The sequence below is a fragment of the Papio anubis genome, unplaced genomic scaffold (assembly GCF_008728515.1).
Source record: "Papio anubis isolate 15944 unplaced genomic scaffold, Panubis1.0 scaffold182, whole genome shotgun sequence".
Classification (NCBI taxonomy): domain Eukaryota; kingdom Metazoa; phylum Chordata; class Mammalia; order Primates; family Cercopithecidae; genus Papio; species Papio anubis.
The window spans coordinates 17,390-34,548 of NW_022161823.1; positions in this window are offsets into that span (position 1 = coordinate 17,390).

A 17,159-nucleotide genomic window follows, 5' to 3' on the forward strand; every position below is an offset into this window, starting at 1 on the left:
GAGGCGGGTACCCGACTAGGGCGGGAGTACTTCAGCGAGACTTCCTCCTCTTTCGGCCCCGCCTTCTGGCGCGGGGTGGCAATTGGGCGGGAGGTTCTCGCGATCTCCCGGTCCCCGCCTGAGCCGCGAGAGGCCGCTAGGTGGAAGGCTACTGCCGTTCTGCACTTCGTCGGGTTGTTGGCTTGCAGCAGGGTGTGACGTTCCGAGCGACTCAGCTCTGAGGAAAAAGCAAAGCAAACCGGGGAAGTACGTAGCCTTGAAGCGGAGTAACCAGGGACAGAAAGGAAGGAAAAGTGCTTTCATACCCTGACGGAAGGAAGCTCACTCCGTCCGCCTGAGGGGGAAAAAAAAGTTTAAACCTTTCTGTGAAAAAGAAAAAACGTGGAGCCCTTTCAGCCGAATGGAAGCCCACTAAACCTCGTTATGGAGTCTGTTACAATTAAGCATTTGCCCAGGAATTGTCTATGGACACAACTCTCCAGGCAATTCGTGCAAAAGTGTGTTGACGAATTCCTGTTTCCCACAGAGCGCCTCACCGTTAAGGCTCTTAGTAGCTGGCGATTGAAAAGCACAATTTCCGCTTCATGAAAATACAGTGCTCTTCTTGTATTTGTAACCTTGCAAAGTAAATCTGCAGATAAGTTTAGGGAAGTGGCGGGGAGCTACTTTCCTAACACATCTGTGATTTTTTTTGATACTTCTGAGTTTCTCGTGGGCATTTCCTGCGTTCTCTATAGGGGTCTTCTGCACTGAATAAGGGAAGGAGGAATTCTCTGCATTGAGGTTATTATCGAACATTGTGCGGTGGATATAGTCACGCGCTGGGTCGTAGTAGCGTGTCGTTTATTTCAGTACCAGCTCGCTCTTGGTAGAATCCCTTTATTCGTTTTGTTGTTGTTTTTGATAGTCTCCTCTCTGCCGCCCAGGCTGGAGTGCAATGGCGCAATCTCGACTCACTGCAGCCTCAGCCTTGAGGGCTCAAGCGATCCTCTCACCTCAGCCTCCCGAGTAGCTGGGACCATAAACGCCGGCTCCCCACCCCCGCTATATTCGTTCTTTAATATAGTCTCTCAGCTTGTTCAGCTGCCACTTCCGTGCAGCTGGTTAGCCAGATCGGTGAAAACCAGGCGAGAAGCGCACACTGACCCTGCAGTGCATCTTGGGAGTTGTAGTCATAACAAATCAATGGTCTTGTTAAAACGTGCTTATGTTTTGACCAGATCCCTTATGTGTGGACGCCCTTCAGCAGTACACTACAACGTGGGTCAGTGTACAGAACACATGCTGATAGAAATAATTTCAAAATCTGGATTCATCGTTTTTTTAAATCTACAGGAGACCTCAGAAAATGTACTAAATCATCTTAATATAGTACATAACAATAGAGCCAGTTAATCGATGTGATGAATGTGGACAAAATGTATTTTGACCTTAGAGAAAATAACATTGCTGCCTTCGAAGAATCAGAATGCTTCACACAATTTTTGAGCCTGATGTTAGACACTCCAGCCTTCTGTCCAAGCCTCACCCTTTGGTTATTCCTCAGGAAGACTGAACTTGGGAAGAGGATTATGCAGACCCTGGAGTCAGGCTTGGCTTTTGGGGTAGGGAATTCTAGAGTGCCCACAGCATGGTTTGAAAAAGGGAGAGTGGGCTACACGTGGCTGCAGTCCCATGATTCCATGGATTTCAGACCCCTCCAAAACACAGGGCGTAGTGCTTGCCCAAGTCTGAGGGCCCCCCACAACCACATTTCCCCAGCAGATGTTCTTTAATTCAGGGAGTCATCAAAGTTCCACTTGAAAGAGCTGTTAACCAAATAAGCCCACAATCTTCCTTTTTTGTTGTTGTTTTGAATAAGTAATGCCTTTACACATATGAAATTAAAAAGACAGGCTGGGCATGGTGGCTCACACCTGTAATCCCAGCACTTTGGGAGGGCGAGGCGGGCGGATTGCCAGAGGTCGGGAGACCGAGACCAGCCTGGCCAACACGGTGAAACCCCGTCTCTACTAAAAATATAAAAATCAGCCGGGCGTGGTGGCGGGGGCCTGTAATCCCAGCTACGTGGGAGGCTGAGGCAGGAGAATCGCTTGAACCCGGGAGGCAGAAGTTGCAGTGAGCCAAGATTGTGCCACTGCACTCCAGCCTGGGTGACAGAGTGAGAGACTGTCTTAAAAAAAAAAAAAAAAAAAAAAAAAGCAAAGGTATATAGTGAAAACGAAGTCTTGTTTTTTAGTCTTTGTCTCCTGGCACTCATGGAATTTTCCTCTTGGAATCACCTCTATTCCATTTTCCTGTGTATGTTGCCAGAGCAGGGCTGGCTTCATGGAGGTGACCTGTACAGATAGGCACTTGGTTTAAGTTTTGCTATCACTAACTTGAAATTCAGAAGTTTCTGAACAAGGGCCCTGCAGTTTTATTTTGCACTGGGTCCACAAAGTATGTATCTAGTCCTGTTCCAGAGATATTCTATGCATATACAGGTAACTATATATAAATGTGTATGTAGTGGTCCAGTAGTGGTCCGGGGCGTGTTAGGAACTGGGCAGCACAGCAGAAAGTGAGTGGCCAGGGAGCCAGCATTTCGGCCTGAGCTCCGTCCCCTGTCAGATGAGCAGGGGCATTAGATTCTCGTAGGAGCAAGAACCGTATTGTAAACTGCACATGCAAGGGGTCTTAAGTTGTGCACTCCTTATGAGAATCCAACTCCCCCCTTCCATGGAAAAATTGTCTTCCACAAAACCAGTCCCTGGTGTCAAAAAGGTTGGGGACCTCTGTAGTAGGCTATGCCATCTAGGTTTGTTTAGGTACATTCTATGATGTTCACACAACAAAAAATCACCTGATGATGCATTTTTCAGAAAGTATCCCCATTGTTAAGGGACACATGACTGTAATGGAATACTATTCTTTTCCTTCCTTTTTATTTTATGTATTTTTTGTGGAGACGGGGTCTCTACATACTGGTGCCCAGGCTGGTCTCAAACTCCCGAGCTTAAGGATCTGCCTGCCTTGACCTCCCAAAGTGCTGGGATTACAGGTGTGAGCCACCATATCTGACCCCCTGACCCCCACTTTTTTCTTTTTTTTTTTTTTTTTGAGACACAGTCCAGGCTGGAGTGCAGAGGCGTGATCTCAGCTCACTTCACCCTCCGCCTCCCAGATTCTAGCGATTCTCCTGCCTTATCCTCTTGAGTAGCTGGGATTATAGGCAACCACCACCACACCCAGCTAATTTTTGTATTTTTAGTAGAGATGGGGTTTCACCATGTTGGTCAGGCTGGTCTCAAACTCCTGACCTCAGGTGATCCACTTGCCTCAGTCCCCCACAATGCTGGGATTACAGGCGTGAGCCACCGCACCTGGGACAGCCTTTTTTGGGTCAGTGTATATAGAGCTAACTCATTCTACTTAATGGCTACATAGTATCCCACTGTGATAGCTGCAAGAGGCAGACAAATCCTAGGCAGACAGGGGCAGGTCCCTGGTGAAACCATTCCTTCAAGCCGAGGACAGTTTAAAGGCTAGCCACAAATCCAGGATAAATCCACAGACCGGACTGAGAACCTCTCTTCCCATTTGGTGTGCTTTCTTCTGATTGATCCCCACCCTTCACCTATTTTACACATACCTACCCTTCCCTAATTGTTTTTTTACACTGTCATGCCTACCTTTGAGTGGTGCCGTTGTTTTAGCCTTTTTTGCATACTCACAAACCAATCAGCATGCACTCCCTCATTCTGAGCCCATAAAAGCCCTGGACTTAGCCACACTGAGAGAGAGACCATCTGACTTTGAGTGAGGGAACACCCTTGCATCCTTTCTTCCCTGAGAGCTGTTTCATAGTTCAAATAAAACTCTTCTCCACCCTCCTCACTCTTTGTCAGCGTAACCTCATTCTCGGACATGGAACAAAAACTCGGGACCCACCAAACGCAGATACAAAGAAGGCTGTATACACTGTGGCCCTTTGCCCTCTACTGGTGGAGGGCAACCACTCCACGCAATGCGATGGGAAACAGCAGTGGGGCAGAGCCAGTCCTGAAGCCACGGGCCCGAGTGGGGCAATGGGACTAATAGAGCTGTTAACATGCCACTGTCCATTGGGCTGCAGACGGTGGAACTAAAAGAGCTCTTCGCATACTGTAACACCCCCTTCTGGGCCTTCAGGGTCATGAGCCGCCCTGTTTGGGTGCCACCACATTTCCCTCAATGCGACACACCTGGTCCATCTGCAAGCCCCGCGGAGAGCCCACTCTTGCCCTGCACTCACTCACTCACACACTCCCTCCTGCCAGGGGCTGAGGCCGTGGTGGCTGTAGGATTCGAGTTTGAGCACAAGCCGAGTAGATGGGGTGTTGCCAGCCAGAGGTCTCCGGGTGTCAAAGGGTCAAGAAAAATCCTGCATCAACTGTACAGATGTACCCCAATTTATTTAACTTATTTCTTGTATATTTGTGTCATTTCCAATGGTTTGTAATTTCAAACAATAAATTATTGTGCAAAAGTTGTTTTATGGGTGCCAATATCTTTGTAGGTTAATTTCCTAGGGCAAAGTTTTTCAACCTAAACACCATTGACATTTGGGGCTGGATAATTTGTTGTGAGGTGCTGTCATGTGCATTATATGATGTATCCTGTCCACCCCTATATATTATGAAAAATATTTCAGTGGCCAGAATCCTTTCGATGATTTAAAAGGCCCTTTTTATCCTGCTTCTGCCTACCTCTCCAGCTGCATCTTAGAACCCAAACAGTCTTTTTTCAGACTCATGCCCACGCTTGCTGTAGTGTCTTTGCACAGGTATTCTCTTTGTCTGGAGTTTTCTTCCCCACCAATCATCTCCTAATAACTCCCATTTTATCTTTTAAATGTTGCCACTATTATCACTTCCTTGGAGGATCCTTCTTGGACTCCCTAACTAGTTCAAATCCCTTGGGTGTGTGTTTTTTTTTCCTTTGACAAAAGCCACATTCGAACAAATCCCCCTTGGAATGTTACGATTGCCAAAAAATCCAATTTAAACTAGTTTAAATGATAAGAGAATTTATTGGCTCACATAAATGAGAAGTCTGAAGATAAGGTGAACCTCAGGTTGATTTGATTGAGTGACTTAACAGTATCAGCAAGAACTTGATTTCCTTCTGCCTTTCAATTTTCTTTCTGCTGTCAGATTTATCCTAAGGCTTACTCCTTTTGTATCATAAAATGGTGGCCAGGAGCTCCCAAGGTTATGTAGTTCTTTGTCCATATCAAAAGACAGTTTCTTTCACATATTTCACAGTTTCAATGTGATTAAACTAATTTAGGTCACATGTCCACCCCTAAACCTAAAGTTCTGTGGTATAGAGAATGTCAAGCACTGATTGGCTGGGGCAAATCAGGGCCTATCCCTGGAACTGGAAGTTACATTAATCCCACCTAAATCCCATGAATGTTACTCTGTGAGGTATACATAAAATTGATACTAGGAATACAATCAGAGAATCCATTATATCCTGTTACACACTCATAGCACCACGCACCCTTCCATTGCAGCAGCTGTCATACTTATAGCTTTATATTTATTTGTATGATTTCTGATTAATAACTGTCTTCTCATCTAGATGAAAAACCTCTATTAGTCCAGGGAACTGCATTTTTTCTCACCATTGTATCTCTAGGCTAGCATAGGGTGTCAAAAATAGCAGGTTCTCAATAACTGTTCAAAGAATGAAACTTTCCTTAGAAGTTTACTACTCAATTTGACATTCCCTTTAGCAGGCAATTTAACAGCTACCATATCAGACTTATATTACATCTTTGAAAGTCCCAGACTGAGATCTCTAATTTCTATCTCCAGGCAGTCAGTTCGTGACACACCACTGAGTAAGATTCATGGAATAAATCTGACCATATTACATTCCCTTGGCATCTTTCAAGTGTTCCTGATTTCTTTTAGGATAAAGTTCTTTATGACCCCATTCAAAGCTCTGCATGGTTTGGTCCCTATCTGGCTTTCTATTCTCAAGAGCAAAACTATAGACTTCTGGCCTTCTTGAGGGTGATCTTTCTCTTTCAATCATAGTCCCTCTCCAACCAGTCACCAAATACCAGTTTTTAGAAGTCTTTTCTCTTGCAGGGAGTAGAGAGGGGGCAGTAATAGTTTATTCAGGGATTCCCCATATCCTTCCTGGGTGAAGGTATTCTAGAAGGAGGCAGAGGAAGAAGGCTAGAGGTCCCACTGTTCATTCAGGCTTTCACTTAATGCTTACTTTAGCTCTGCTTCACAATCCCCTACTATCTACTGTGACTAATGTTCTCAAGTCAAGAGTCTCTCCCATTCTAGAAAATAAATCAGGATCCTGGGATGTGGTGGTGGTGTTATAGGGGCGTGTGTGGGTGAGTGTGTGGGTATGAGTGTGTGTGGGGGGGGTGGCAGTCCTTTGGTTATATGGGACTGGGAAGTGGACCCAGGGCTGTAGCTGTTCTTTATGTAGGCTTTCACCTTTCCCCAAAATTTTCTGCCCTGATCCTTTCCATTTTTTTTGTGGAAATAACTAGCTCTTTTTATTTATTTATTTAATTTTTTTGAGATGGAGTCTTGCTCTGTCACCCAGGGTGGAGTACAGTGGTGTGATCTCGGCTCACTGCAACCTCTGCCTCCCGGGTTCAAGCGATTCTCCTGCCTCAGCCTCCCGAGTAGCTGGGACTACAGGTGCCTGCCACCATGCCAGGCTAATTTTTTTTATTTTTAGTAGAGACGGGGTTTCACCGTGTTAGCCAGGATGGTTTCAATCTCCTGACCTCGTGATTCGCCTGTCTCAGCCTCCCAAAGTGCTGGGATTACAGACGTGAGCCACTGCACCCAGCCTTAGCTCTTTTGTTTCTTTAATCACCTGTGGGGGCTTTTAGATTGTGCCTTTTGCTGTTAAGTCTACTTCTACTCTTCCATCGGCTTGTCATACAACCATTTGTTGAAATTGCTTTTGTATTTTGTTTGCCTTTTGGGCTCTACACTTCTTAAAAAATTTACTTAGCTGTCAAAGAGATGACATACTGTGTATGGTTAATTTTCCATGTATTCTGGTGTTCTAATATATTTTTATGGTTTTTAAATGTTTAGTTCTTTAATCCAGTTAGAATTTTAAAAATATATATGAAGTAGGTAGGATGATGCTAATTTACAAATTTTCCTCCAAATGGATATCCAGTTGTCTCAACATCATGTACAGAAAAAACAATCTGAAAATGCTATCTTTTCATATGATATACTAAATTTACATGTACACACATATAGTTACATATATATAGGTTTGAGTCTGAATTCACTACTGTTTCAATTGCTGTAGTTGGTCAATTCTAGTATGATAGTTTTTATTGCTACAGTTTTGGAGTGATTGTGGGGTTATTTTTGAGACAGGGTCTGGCTATCTTGTTCAAACTGGTCTGAAACTTATGGGCTCAAGCAATCCTCCCATCTCGGCCTCCTAAAGTGATGGGATTATAGGTATGAACCACTGCACCTGGCCCTGGATTGCATTTTGACAGTGGCCATAGAAGTTTCCACTCAGATCTTCAAGAGAACCTACTCTGGGGACTACAGGTCACTGACAGCCTGTAGTCAGTGCCACCCCTTTGGAACTACCATGCATTCACATCAATGCCAAATATCTCAAGTCGCCCCCAGCTAGTGGCTGAGCACAGTAGGAGTACTAAACTTGTTCTTTCTTGCCCAATGCAGAACTCCTCTAATGGGCAACTTTGGCTTGGGGAAACTTCTCATCAGCCTGGATGAGACTGTCTTAGAACTACAGTGTAGTCCAGGCTCTTTCTACCCAATATTTCCTTCTCTTCTTTTTACAGAAGTCAGGCCTGTACCACAGTCTGAAGGCTCTCTGCCAATTCCTGAGCCTTTCCACTTTATCCTTCACAAACATTTTCCCCAATAAATATCTTGCATGTCTAATCCCTTCTTGGCATCTGCTTCTCTGAGCACCAGAACAGACAGGTGGTTTACCAAGTGGTGCAAGAAAACAGATAGTAAGATGGGTTTTGGGGAATGGCTTATTTGGTCCCTGGCACAAAGCAGCCATTTGAGTCCTGATTTAGCTAGCAGTGACCTAGGAAAACATCCCAGAGAAGGGAAATCCTCTTGCCTGTGCAATTCAGGCATTTAAAAGATAGGGGGAGGCCGGGCGCGGTGGCTCAAGCCTGTAATCCCAGCACTTTGGGAGGCCGAGACGGGCGGATCACGAGGTCAGGAGATCGAGACCATCCTGGCTAACACGGTGAAACCCCGTCTCTACTAAAAAAAAAATACAAAAAAACTAGCCGGGCGAGGCGGCGGGCGCCTGTAGTCCCAGCTACTCGGGAGGCTGAGGCAGGAGAATGGCGTGAACCCGGGAGGCGGAGCTTGCAGTGAGCCGAGATCGCGCCACTGCACTCCAGCCTGGGTGACAGAGCAAGACTCCGTCTCAAAAAAAAAAAAAAAAAAAAAAAAAAAAAAAGATAGGGGGAATAGGATGCCTACAAAGACAGCAGAGCTGGCCAACTGTTACTAAGACAATTAATGCCTTGCAGATGGATAATGAGAAACCGGGAGCACTTAAACAGTTAAAGGCTAAGTGTGGGAGCCAGGGGGCTTCTCTGGAGCTTAACAAAGAAGCTTTTTTTTCCTGCAATGGAAAAGCAGAAATAAGATTTGATGGTCACAGAGCTCTAAAGATATTTGAATGCTCAGCCTAGGGAGATCCAGTATGTAGTCAGGGCCCTGGTTGGGGAAACCAGCCTGAAGCTTTGAAACATGGGATGGGTGCCCCTGAGGATTTTGGCTCTGTAGATACCTCTGGACACTCAAAAGCTTGCAGAACTGGCTCACACTTCCTAGTAAGAGCAAGCACTTTCCTCATTACAGAAAGCCCTCTTCCATAATTGTTCTCAGTTCTTCTCCTGGCTGCCAGGCCATGGTAATTGGAGTTAACATCTCAGCATAATCTGCCTAGGAAGTGTTGGCCCTGATAAGAAAGGAAGGATTACACACCGAAGGAATTGAAGTAAGTTAGCATGACTATCAGGAGCCAGAGAAGCACATTTAGAATTGGATTTTAAGGGTGTTCAATTAAGGGGGCTGGAATTTAAGACGAGATAAGCAAGACTTTATGGACTTGGAGTACTTTTTTGGAACAGATTTAACCTCAGCAAGTAGTCCCGAGGTTAGCTTTTCAGAGCCTGGAAAAAGTGACGGCTTTGAAAAAGTGGAAATGAATTCACACCATGGCAGCTTTTAACTTGAGGAGAAGATAGCTATTTATTTTGGCATACTTATGTGGTTACTGCTCACTTACTAGTCACAATTGTTTTGTAACCACTATTTATTTATTTATTTATTTATTTATTTAGAGATGGTCTCATTCTGTTGTCTAGACTGGAGTGCAGTGGTGCACTCTTGGCTCATTGCAACGCCTACCTCTCAGGGTTAAGCCATCCTCCCACCTCAGCCTCCTAATTTTTGCATTTTTTTGTAGAGGTGGGGTTTCCCCATGTCACCCAGACTGGTCTTGAACTCCTGGACTCAAGTGATCTGCCCATTTTGGCCTCCCAAAGTGCTGAGATTACAGGCGTGAGCCACCACACCGGGACTGTTTTTTTTTGGTTTTTGAGATGGAGTCTTGCTCTTGTTGCCGAGGCTGGAGTATAATAGCATGATCTCAGCTCACGCCAACCTCCACCTCCCAGGTTTGAGCAATTATCCTGCCTCTGCCTCCTGAGTAGCTGGGATTACTGGCGCCTGCCACTACACCTGGCTAAGTTTTGTATTTTTAACAGAGACGGGTTTTCGCCATGTTGGCCAGGCTGCTCTCGAACTCCTGACTTTGTGATCCACCCACCTCAGCCTCCCAGGAGTTTGAGATCAGTGCCTGGGCAACAGAGCAAGACCTCACCGCTACTAAAAAAAAAAAATTAACCAGGCATGGTAGTGCATGCCTGTAGTACCAGCTACTTGGGAGGCTGAGGCAGGAGGATCCCTTGAGCCTAGGAATTCGAGCTTGCAGTAAGCTATGATTATATCACTGCACTCCAGCCTGAGTGACAGACCCTGTCTAAAAAATAAATAGTGGTTTTTAGGTGATCATCTGCAAATATTTTTGTTCTTTCCCTGTATCTCTTTTTAATCTCATCACACTGATTAGGACATCCAGAACACTGGTGATTCTTGTTTTGTTCCTGACTTTAATGGCCATGTTTCCAGTGTTGTATACATGTTCCTAATTTTTGATACATACCACTTGTGACATTAAGGACATTTCCTGATATTCTAAACTCTCTAGGACATTAGGACATGGATACTGAATTATAAGAAATGTCTCTTTTTAGCCTAGGCAACATAGTGAGACCCTGTCTCTAAAACAACAACAACAAAATTGGCTGCCATGCTGGTGCATGCTTTTAGTCCCAGCACCTCAGAAGGCTGAGGCAGGAGGATCGCTTCAGCCCAGGAGTTTGAGGCTACAGTGAACTATGATCCTGCCACTGCACTCCAGCCTGAGCAACAGAGCAAGACCCTGTCTCTAAAAAAGAAAAAGAAAAACAGGACCATTTTTTGCATCTGGTGACCATATGGTTTTCTCTTAATATTATGACAATTTATAACTGTTCTCATAAATGATAATGATCTATAAATTTTTATGTTTGCTTTTTTTTTTTTTTTTAATCATCTCTTCTAGGTATGAGTCCTGGGCAATTGCATTAAATTTTATAATCACAGTATTAAAAAAACTATTTCTAGTCAACAACTCAATTTTGGTTTTCATGAAACACTGGGTATTTTCCAATGCTTCCCATCCCATGCAGGATGAAGTCAGAGTCCTAAATCTCATATTCTAAACTCCCACACAATCTGACCTCTACTTACTGGCTTCTTCATCCATTGATAAAGCTGTCCCTACTCTACAAACTGCCTTTCCCTTTATAATTATCCTTTAAAGCCCAGCTCAAATACTAGCTCTCTATATTGAAATCCAATTCAAATTCCACTTCTTAGAAACCTTCATTTTTCCTTCTAGTTTACCTCTTCTCTTTTTATAAAGCATGACTTTTAAAAAACCTTCATTAGAGTGCTCACCAACCTGCCTTTCATTAATTAGTAACTCTGTATTAGACTATATTTAAGTCCCTTAAGGAAACAAATTATTCTACAGCAGAGTACTGTGCTCCTAATAGGTAGTTTTAAAGTTTTTATTACATTAAAATTAACTTTATAAATTTCAGTTATATTGAAGCCTCTTGCAATGATTTGAGATATGCTTGAGATGGCAAAACTGAGGTTGCTTTAAATATTGCCTCTACAAAAGTCACTTATTACCAAATTGCTTTTTAGACCATTTTATCTATATGTTGGTTGATGACATCATACTCATATTTAATGAGTCAGACATCTCTCTCTTTTTTTTGAGACAGGGTCTGGCTCTGCTGCTCAGACTGGAGTGCAGTGGCACAATCACAGCTCACTGCAGCCTTGAATTACCAGGCCCAAGTGATCCTCCGACCTCAGCCCTCAGCCTACCAAGTAGCTGAGATTACAGGTGTGCACCACCATGCCAGGCTAATTTTTGTATTTTCTGTAGAACGAGGTGTGACCATTTGGCCCAAGCTGGTACTGAACTCCTGGGCTCAAGTGATCCACCCACCTTGGCCTCTCAAAGTGCTGGGATTATAAGCCACCACACCCAGGCCATCTTTCTCTTTAAAACTATTTTGTTCATTGGCCAGGTGCGGTGGCTCACACCTGTAATCCCAGCACTTTGGGAGGCTGAGGCGGGAAGATCACAAGGTCAAGAGATTGAGACCATCCTGGCCAACATCGTGAAACCCCATCTCTACTAAAAACACAAAAATTAGGCCGGGCGCGGTGGCTCAAGCCTGTAATCCCAGCACTTTGGGAGGCCGAGACGGGCGGATCACGAGGTCAGGAGATCGAGACCATCCTGGCTAATACGGTGAAACACCATCTCTACTAAAAAATACAAAAAACTAGCCGGGCGACATGGCGGGCGCCTGTAGTCCCAGCTACTCGGGAGGCTGAGGCAGGAGAATGGCGTAAACCCGGTAGGCGGAGCTTGCAGTGAGCTGAGATCTGGCCACTGCACTCCAGCCTGGGCGACAGAGCCAGACTCCATCTAAAAAAAAAAAACACACACACACACAAATTAGCTGGGCATAGTGGCGTGCACCTGTAGTCCCAGCTACTCGGGAGGCTGAGGCAGGAGAATCACTTGAACCTGAGAGGCGGAGGCTGCAGCGAGCCGAGATCACACCACTGCACTCTAGCCTGGCGACAGAGCGAGACTCCATCTTAAAAACAAAAACAAAAACAACCCCTATTTTGTCCCTTTTAGTTTCTATTTATGTAACAGATCCTATTGTCCTCACAATCCTCAGGCTGAAATCCTTAGTCATAACTGCTTCTCTCTTTCCTCCACTTTCTACTCACTCCCCGTTTTATCTGGGTTAAATCCATCCATTATCCCTTATATTTGCTCTGCAACATCTTGGTATGTGCCCAGCCCACTTTTTCTGAGTATACTCTCTTCTCAGAAGTAAGCTCTTGGTAATTGCCTGACTAGTTTCTTATACCAGGTTTAGGGTTACCAGAGTTAGCAAATAAAAATATAGTGACCAGTTGCTTATATCTGGCTTATGGTTACCAGACTTAGCAAATAAAAATATAGGACATTCAGTTAAATTATTTGAATTTCAGATGAACAAGGAATAATCTTTTAGTGTTACATGGGACCTACACTGAACATCTGTTTATCTGTAATTCCAATTTAATTTGGCATCATTATTTTATCTGGCAATCTCAGGCAGGTTTAACACCTTTCCCAAGCTGAGCTTCTCATTTCCTCCAAAGGAACACAACCATAAGGACAGGTAACATCCTGTGGGACAGCCATCCTTTGCCCTATGCTGAGAAAACAGGTTTGCAGAGAATAAAAACAAACAAATAAACAAACATTTAAAAAAGCAGTTGTGTGGAAAGCAGCACAAAAGAGAGGCCATGAGACTCCATAATTAAGCAGAGATGAACTGCCCTAGTTCTTAATGGCTTGTTAGTCCTCATTCCAGTCTTCCACAGGGTGTGACTTGGCTTCCATAAAATAAACTCACGGTCCCGTGATCATTTTCCCTCTTTGCTTTAGCAAGAATCTTTAACTAAAACAGCTCTCCTTTCATTTCCACTGTCTACCACTCTAGTCTCAACTCTCACGAGTCTGAAATTTTGCAAAAGCCTGATAAACTTGTCACATGATTCTAGTGTCTACCAATTCCTTGTAAGTAACCAAGATATTCTTGCCTGATTAAATGCTTTGAAAATATCATCTTGGGCCGGGCGCAGTAGCTCACGCCTGTAAGCCCAGCATTTTGGGAGGCCGAGGCAGGCGGATCACTTGATGTCATGAGTTTGAGACCAGCCTGGCCAATATGGTGGAACCCTGTTTCTACTAAAAATACAAAAATTAGCCGGGTGTGGTGGTGGGTGCCTGTAGTCCCAGCTACTCGGGAGGCTGAGGCAGGAGAATAGTTTGAACCCAGGAGGCGGAGGCTGCAGTGAGCCGAGATCACGCCACTGCACTCCAGCCTGGGCGACAGAGTGAGACTCCATCTCAAAAAAAAAAAAAAAAAAGAAAAAGAAAATATCATCTTGTACTGGCCATCCCTTGTTTCATATTCATTAATAAACTTTGCTTTCTAATTTCGGTGAAGAACAAGCACAAGATTAAGGAGTAAGACTATGTGAAATTGGGTTATAAATTGAAAGGCTGTTGTATCTTGTAAACATACAATGCAATGCCAAGTGAAAATGAAGTTGTTAGTCCCTCTATCTAGAATTCTTTCCCAAATAGCTGCACATCTTTTTCCTCAGCTTCATTTAAATCTGTGTTCAACTGTTATCTCCTCAGAGAAGACATTCTGGATCATTTCATATTAAATAATAACTTTTATCACTGTATCCCTTTATCCAGTTGTTTTTCTTTAAGGTACCTACCACTACCTGACATGTTGTATACAGTTAAGTCCTTACTTAATGTCTTCAATAGGTTCTTGCAAACTGTAACTCTAAGATAAACCACATAAAATGTAACCAAATTTACCACAGGCTAATTGATATAAACAAGAGTTAAGATCCTATGGCACATTTCTGGTCAAAAAAATATTACCAAACTTGCAAATACAGACCAAAACATTTCTTTTTTTTTTTTTGAGACGGAGTCTCGCTCTATCGCCCAGGCTGGAGTGCAGTGGTGCGATCTCGGCTCACTGCAAGCTCCGCCTCCCGGGTTCACGCCATTCTCCTGCCCCAGCCTCCCAAGTAGCTGGGACTACAGACGCCCGCCACCTCGCCCGGCTAATTTTTTTTTGTATTTTTTTTTTTTAGTAGAGACGGGGTTTCACCGTGTTAGCCAGGATGGTCTCGATCTCCTGACCTCGTGATCCACCCGTCTCGGCCTCCCAAAGTGCTGGGATTACAGGCTTGAGCCACCGCGCCCGGCCCCAGACCAAAACATTTCTAATGTTAAACACTGAAGTAAATGTGACCTAGACAACATTTAAGAAAGATGAATAAAAACAAGATGATTTATCAAATTACAACAGTTCAGGGTTTTGGGTGGTTGGAGCCCATCCTGGCAGCTCCGGGTGCCAGGTGGGAACTGATACTGGACAGGACAGCCATCCCATTGCACGGCGCACGCACTCACACACACACCACACTCACTCAGACTGGGCAACAAGAGCAAAACTCCGTCTCAAAACAAACAAACAAACAAACGAAATAAAATAAATTATCCAGTCTCAGGTATTTCTTTTTTCTTTTTTGAGATGGAGTCTCCCCCGTCACCCAGGCTGGAGTGCAGTGGCATGATCTAGGCTCACTGCAATCTGTCTCCCAGGTTCAAGCGATTCTCCTGCCTCAGCCTCCCGAGTAGCTGGGATTACAGGCATGCATCACTATGCCCGGCTAATTTTTGTGTGTTTCTTTTTTTAGTAAGACAGGGTTTCACCATGTTGGCCAGGCTGGTCTCAAATCCCTGACCTCAGGTGATCCACTTGCCTTGGCCGCCCAAAGTGTTGAGATTACAGGTGTGAGCCACCGCGCCCAACCTCAGGTATTTCTTTATAGCAATGCAAGAATGGGCTAATACACTCCTGCAGACACAGGAAAAAGTGCAGACTCCACACAGACAATAGGCCTGGCCAGGAATCAATGTTTTGTTTCCCTCTCAACATTATAATGCAAATGATGTTGAAAAAAATGTTATTCAAGGACCTGCTGTATCCTAATTTGCTGTCAATTTCCAAAATCTAGAATATGAGCATTGGAACTTCAGCTGTTTTGTCTGTTTTTGTTATTTTGAGATGGAGTCTTGCTCTGTTGCCCAGGCTGGAGTACAGTGGCGTGATCTCAGCTCACTGTAACCTCTGCCTCCCGGGTTCAAGTGATTTTCCTGCCTCAGCCTCCCGAGTTGCTAAAACTACAGGCATGTGCCACCATGTCTGGCTAATTTTTGTATTTCTAATAGAGACGGGGTTTCTCCATGTTGGCCAGGCTGGTCTTGAGCTCCTGACCTCAGGCAATCCACCCGCCTCAGCCTCCCAAAGTGCTGGGATGACAGGTGTGAGCCACTGTGCCCGGCCTAACTTAGGAGTTTTATTTACTGACACATCCCCTGCATACCTTATAATGCCTGGCACATGTTAAATGATGAATAAAACAATGTTATGCTTGGCTGAACTGAACTAAGAAAGATATTCATGCTTTCATTTTAGATCCAAGAATGTAAGATACTCTGTAAGAGAAGAAAAAATGATTATATAAAAACTGCACTGTGATAGAACAGTAACTTATGAAGTATGTGTGCTTGTGTGTCAAAACAAAAGTCATGGGAAAAAAGTCTTATAAGTACTTGTATTGAGCTAACCACCCAAGATGGCATTCAATTTGATCTGGGTCACTATAAATTAGAGTTTCCAGCATATAATATAGCCGTCATAGAAAAATTTCACTGGGGCCAGGCGCAGTGGCTCATGCCTGTAATCCCAGCACTTTGGGAGGCCAAGGCGGCCAGATCATGAGGTCAGGAGATCAAGACCATCCTGGCTAACACGGTGAATCCCTGTCTCCACTAAAAAAATACAAAAAAAAAAAAAAAAAAATATTAGCCAGGAGTTTTGGCAGGCGCCTGTAGTTCCAGCTGCAGAGGCTGAGTCAGGAGAATGGCGTGAACCCGGGAGGCGGAGCTTGCAGTGAGCCAAGATTGCACCACTGCACTCCAGCCTGGCAACAGAGTGAGACTCTGTCTCAAAAAAAAAAAAAACACAAGAAAGAAAGAAAGAAAAAGAAAATCTTCATTGGAAAGTAGGGAAAACTACCAACATTTAAATGAAGACAAAAATATGACAAGTTCAGACATAAAGTGTAGGCTCTTGGTTTAAGCAGAAATGGGGTTCTTTTGGTGGTCTGCAGTTAGTAAGCTATATTTGTACTTTGTGTCACTACAGGTTTCTGGAGTTTGTTTAAGAACTACCTTCATTTTCCATATTAGGAGTTAGGAGTTCCTTTGAAAAAGAACAGAAAATTTAAGAAAAACATAAATTGCAATTTTGAAATTCTACCATTAAGGATGATATCTTAAAGTAAGAATTATGTCTTAGAAAACAGAAGTGAGAATAAAAACTTTTGTTACTGTGATTAAATAGTCTATCAATTGTAGAAAGCAAATACATTTAATCTTTCATTTTCAATTAATCTTTAATATTTCAGAAAGTATATCAACATTGCCTAACATGCTCTTTTACACATAATAGATATATAATCAATGTTTATTGACTTAAAAATCTTTGGTTTAGCCAGCTAAATTTGTAATATTTTATGAACTAGTTTACTCTGAATCATGAATTCACCTATTTGTTGTTGTTGTTGTTTTTATCTCAAGATGAGTCTTGCTCTGTCACCCAGGCTGGAGCACAATGGTGCAATCTCGGCTCACTGCAGCCTCCGTCTCTCAGGCTCAAGTGATTTTCCTGCCTCAGCCTCCCGAGTAGCTAGGATTACAGGCACCCGCCACCATGCCCTGCTAATTTTTTTATTTTTAGTAGAGATGGGGTTTTACCA